The sequence below is a fragment of the Toxotes jaculatrix genome, chromosome 19, assembly GCF_017976425.1.
Source record: "Toxotes jaculatrix isolate fToxJac2 chromosome 19, fToxJac2.pri, whole genome shotgun sequence".
NCBI classification, from domain to species: Eukaryota; Metazoa; Chordata; class Actinopteri; family Toxotidae; genus Toxotes; species Toxotes jaculatrix.
Genome location: NC_054412.1, coordinates 11,792,565 through 11,798,617, shown reverse-complemented (window position 1 = coordinate 11,798,617; position 6,053 = coordinate 11,792,565). Strand labels below are relative to the sequence as shown.

General features: G+C 41.4%; 1 protein-coding gene across 2 annotated transcripts in view; it reads left to right on the top strand.

Moving 5' to 3' along the window:
- The window catches only part of si:dkey-71h2.2 (low density lipoprotein receptor adapter protein 1), a 103,840-nt gene that overhangs the window by 66,246 nt on the left and 31,541 nt on the right, over window positions 1–6,053 (top strand). The gene's annotated exons all lie outside the window — the stretch shown is intronic.

The window sequence follows — 6,053 nt, the reverse complement described above, 5'->3', positions numbered from 1 at the left end:
TTTCATGTTTAAATCCACAAGTCCCCCGTCCATGTCCTCACGCAGGCTAAGAGATGTCCGACCCGATCCGGTTGGCTTCCGTCATCCTTGGGATCGTGGATTATCGGTGAGCTCAGGTATGAGGTCGCTGGAAAAAATGACGCTCACAGGGTCGTCTGTCCCCTCACAGACAGAGGGGACGCCGGGGGCGGGTGGCGATTCAGCACCATGGACAGCGCCTTAAGTTTCCCAGACTGCCCTCGCGCTCCGCAGCTCACTGTTTACGGCTCAGACCTGAATGTGTTTATTGGTCATCCTGCAGTCCTCTCCGGTCGGTACCACCTCCCCACAACCCCCCAAACCCCTCCCTAACCTACTCCACCCCACCCACCCCCCAACTCTCCAACCAGCCTGTAAGACCCTCGGGTTTCAGCTCAAGTGCACGCGCAGCATACCACAATTAATCATCCACGTGTCATCAGGGGACAGCGGCAGCTATACGCTCACCCGGGCTGCAGCCAGCGTAGCATGCATCTCCAGCTGCTGTAATATGTCAGGACCAGGACATAGTGTTTTCCGCAATAGGGTGAGGAGTGTGGTTGTTACGAGGTTGTTGGACATGTGCGGGAAGCAACAGGGAGTGAATTCATGTTGTGTTGAATGACAGAGGAATTTGGAGAGACATCCCACAGAGAGTCAGACATGACTAGTAAACATAGTCGTACTGTTTCTGTTGCCCTACTTCATTCACTAAACTGCTGATGATAAACAGTGTGCAATAAGCAAGGAGGAGTGTTTTATGAAACGTACTCCCCCAAAAAATAAAATAAAATAAACCCCACCCCTCCACCCCCACCCCCGGCCCATCATACACTGCGCGGCGCCCTAAGACGCACCGTGTTATCAGGAGGATGAATCACGTTGATAAGCTGAGTGCACTGCCTCATGGGACGAGCGTTTCACGTCAGATTGCTCGTCTATAAGGAATCTGCCAGCACTGTCATGCAGCCTACTGCATGTGCTGGCAGATTCCCTATTATTACCTTTATGAAGAAGTCATCCAATGTGTGTATGAGTGTGTGTGTGCGCGAGTGTGTGTATTGCAATTATGAATGAGAACATGAGTGAATATGGAGAGATTGTTTTCCCCTCTCTGAGGTGTTGCCATGGTTTCATGCCATGGTATTGCCAGTCCTCAGTGAGCTGGAGCAGGCAGAGGCTTTTTTTTCTTGAAAAAAAAAAGGAAAAAAAAAAAGGTTTAAGCTAGATATTAGATATTGGCGTTACCATGACAGCTGCCTATTTGTAGCTGACATTTCTGTGGCATTTATCTTAAGCTGAAATGTGTGTATTGACTGTATTCCTTTGTGTATGCTTTTTTTTCTTAGATGTGAAGTCAGTATAAATATTCAGTAGCTGTGCGTCACTTAACTTCCTTCCAGTTATTTATCAAGCTCAACTGTAATCAAGAATCAGCTGAATTTTATTTGAACATAAATGTTATTTTACAGTTAAAAAGTTGTCAGTCAGAGTTACATAATCGCTTGTTTCATTGCAAAATAACACTGTTGTTTAAATCAAGACTAATCACGATGTTGCCTCAGTGTGAGACTCAAAAGTAATTTTGCAGTGGTGTGTGAACAATTTTGACCACGCTCTTTAAAACTGTGATGATTTTCAGAGAAGAACGAGTTGTTGGCTCACACACAGCCATGCCTTACTCTGCCGGGAGATTTATATTCTTCGCCCCTAAAAAAAAAACCCCTTTGCAGTCTGGTTTTCAGTCCTGTAAGATGTTAAACATCATTGGATCCTACATTAAAGTGAAATACCACAGAGTGATGTCGCTCTAGCCCGAAAATTTGTAGCAGTAACATGAGCCAGAACTGACTTGGCTGCATTACTTCACTATATTCATAAAATTACACTAATCATTCTCATTCTCATGTGTGTCCTGCCATTACAGAGGCATAAACCTGTCATGAGAACAAGTTGCTGACTTAGTGGAATACAACATGACTGAAGATGTATCAGATAACGTATATTAAACCTCTAAGACCCAAGTGAAAACAACTCAGTCAGTACAGATATCAGTATCATTGTAACTGATTCAGACCTTTTCTTTTTCCCCCTACATTGTTTCCTATCGACGTGTACTCATCAAGAGAAAGATAAGAACATAGGGGGTGTCTTGCTCCGCCACAGGTTTTACACATTTGCTTGATTAGAATGAATCTTTCAGCCGAGACATGAATTTCTATGCAGTTACATCAGGGTCCACCTTAATCAAAACCCAGTAAAGGCAGCAGTCAAATAGAAAAGTCATTGATATGAGGCTGAAAAAAGAAGATATTTCACAGTTGATCAAAGTGGTATTAGAAATGATTTCTATAGCGGCATTAAAAAGAGAATCAGTAAGTGCGTGTTGGAAAGGTAACAAAAACTGCTATCATACTGAAAATGTGCTATAATGAATTGAATGAACGACTCACAATGGAACAGGAATGATTTATACAAGAAGCACTCAAATTTATGGGTTTTTAATTTTGCCAAGCAGCACTCAACATTTTTTGCACATCAATTCTGCTTTATTCTGAACTTGGACTGAGTTGTTTGTTCTTAACATAATTGCTTGACTGCACCAGTAGCCCCTGTTGCTCGGCTGTTTATTGCACGAAGGAGGGTGTTCCCTTTCTTTTGGATGGATCCTGGGTAAAAGACAGGGTCCTGCTACGGCAAATGAATTCTAAGCGGTGAGCCTTAACTACATAATTCACCATAATGGATGGATTATCACTCAGTATGGGAGCAACATTTGGAATGCTGCAATACACACTTGTAACAGATTGTCAGTGAAATCATGTCACTCAGTGTTCTTGAAACTTAAGAAATTATGATTAATTTTAAAAATTAGAATTAATGTGTCTGCAGGCAAAAGAGCTGGAACAACTGCAGAGCTGATGAATTTTTTCCAAGACTGTATCAAAGGTCACGCTCTGTTTTTTGAGACAGGTTTCCATTCAGAGTGTCAACTTCCTGTGTTTACGGGAAATGTTTTACATATTACAGTTGGTGGCACTTTGTTGTTGTACTCTCCATTGTTACTGTCATGTACCTTAAAAGAAGATATGGTTGAATTGTCTTATGGTGTCACAGTCAGCTCGGTGTCAGGAGGCGTTCGGTGTACTTTATGGTTGCAGGCGCATGTGATTTTAAAAAAAAAACTGACCGGAGTTTCATTTTCTATTTTCCATAAGACAGTAGTTCCTGATTTCTGTCCTCAGCTCTATCCATTGAACTAGTTCCCCTGTTTCCCCTTCTTTGACGCCACCTGTCATGTCCCAAATATGTTCATTTGAACAAATTTTTTTTGTTCTTGGGGTCGTGGGTTTGAGCCCCACTCTGGGCGGCACCTCCTCCCATGGGCCCACCACCCGTGGGAGGTGCTGTAGGGCTTCGGTGCATTGTGGACTGGGTGGCAGTCGTCCCCGCGACCTAGGCCCGGACCCAGATAAGCGGCAGATGATCCTGGGAATACACATTAAGGCTTTGGCTGTTTTTTTGCCCCAGGTTTGGTTGGTTTGCAGCGTCAGAAGCTGGATCCTCTAAATGTTTCTATTACTTTTTGCAAACTCTTTGATCTCTCTCCTCCATTGCTAACTAATTTCTACACAATCTCAGGTGTTACAATTTAGCACATATGTGAAAAAGGACCACTTCATCTCACTGTATGCACTGTCAACCTGTCAGACATCCTGAGAAAAGAGCAAGTGTAATGAAAAAAGTCTCAACTGACTGCTGGAAAATTAGTGGTAAAATCAATGAGATCCATCCCTCACTGTCACTCTCTGACATAAGCAAAGGATAACACCCATTCTGCACCTCCCACTGTATTCATTAAGGAATGTGTCACCTTCACGTCACTGGACGGTTGGATTAATCTCAAACACTGTAACATATAAAAATTAGCTGAGCGAAGGTGTGGAAAGATCTTTGAAAAGACAGAGGGTCACTGTAAAACCTCAGTCATCATTTAATTTTAAAACTTTCAGACAAGATCCAGAAAGAACGGGGTTAAAAAGAAAAATAACTTCACCTCGTATGAGAAAAGACTCAAAATGTTAATTGCTTAGTGTTCAGTGTCCAGTTAAAGAACTTTGTAAGTAATGAGAATGCAGAAAGATGGCAGGGATTTAATAAGTGTTTGTTAGACGTGGACTGGTTATAGTTCATTTTGTCCATCCTCCTGATGGCTCCCAGGTACTTAAAGAGTAAAATTGGAAACATTATGTTGGATGACACCTTCCAAAGTTCAAAGAGCTTTTTGGCTTTGGATATAAAGCAGTTACATAAAGCATTGGTCACCATTTAGTAAAATGTCATGATGAGATAAAAGCATTGTGTGTACCTTCCAAGATATACTGTACAGCAGATATATGTTAAAAGATTTGTAAATGGAAAAGACAAAAGGAAGGATGAGAGAAAATTTACAAAACACAAATGTAATGTAAAAAAAACAGGCAGAGAGAAAGAATAGTGGAAGAGAAAACTGCTCAAGGTCAAAACCACATACATGAATATTTACATTGACATTTGGTACACAAACCAAAGGGAGAAGGGAGACGATGACAGCACGGATCTTCAAATGGGCACGAGCACAGCGCTGCATACTGATCAGGGATGATGAGCTGTCTTGTTGGGGAGCTAACAAAAGACTTGTATGTCCATGACACAAGATATCAAGTGTTACATAAGTCTGCAGCAGCGTGAATTGTGGCTGTAATGAAGATGAGTGTTTTACTTTCCAGTGAAAGCTTTATGTGATGACGTGGAGTTCATTTAGCTGAGACATACATCTTCCTGTTCATACTGGGATTCATTAATTAGTCTGATTCTTCATATGTGACTGTTCTCTGAAAACTAATCACATCATTTCATCCAGTGGAGACAGAAAGTCTAAGAGAACACTGAATGGTCACATTTCAGCCCACGTTGTGTGGGCCAGCAGAATCCGTCAGTACTTTTTACCGCACCAGCGCACATATAATTAAATTTCCCTGTAGTTACCAGTGCCCTTGACTCATCATTGAGCTCAACCATGGTGGTCAATTACCTGATACAGTTGGAGGGTGTGCTGGGTTTCTTGTTACCTCATGGCTTTAAGGCTTCCTTACAGTAAATGAATTGATGTAGACTCATATATCAAGAGAAAATATCAATCTAGCAGATGGTTTCCTAAATCCTTCCCTCTTGGCCCAAAGAAAGGGAGCAAGCCTCCATAAATTGTGTGAGCAGATTTCTTTTGTACTGGCTTCATCAAAGGAAGTAGCATTAGCACAAAAAGTGTCTGCATAAGACTTCATTTTGACTCAAAAAAAAAAAAGAAGGAATGTAATCAGCCTACAGTATAGAGTACAGAGTACAGCATCTGTCTTGTCTCGGTCATTTTCTTTGTTTTGTATTTAGCATTAAGTGCTGTCTAACAATAGAGAGAGCATTTTTTTTTTACTTCTGCTAACGATCAGGCAATATTAACATACAGCAGAGACCTTTTCAAGGACGCTGATGTCAGCAGTAACATCTATATATACCGCATAGTTTCACCCTGCGTGACACGCTGAAGAAGCCTTTCATGTTGCAGTATTTTATCCAAAGGGTAAACAGGAGATTTAAAGAATATGATACACGCTGGCTTGATCTAGACTGCTTCAATCAATTTTTTCAGTAGACCTCAGGAGAGCCGTTATCATTACATATTGATTTCTAGGGGAGTTCAAATACAGTGCAGAAGGTCTGGCCTAGTGATTCATGTATTATGGAAGTAATGTAGCTGTACTGTTAAATGGAACACTTCCAGTAATTTTCTTACATAACAATGAGCTACATGTGTTTTTAAAACACCAAAATTAGGTTGTTTGTGACACTCACATGGAGCCGTTGACTGAGTTATCCTCATGCTTATACTCTGAACCTTGACTCTGACTTTCTGTAAGATCTTGTGTTGATTGACTGAGCTACACAGTTTGTTGTAAAAGTGGAAGTTTGTTCTGAGTCAACCTCACAAAAAAAGCCTG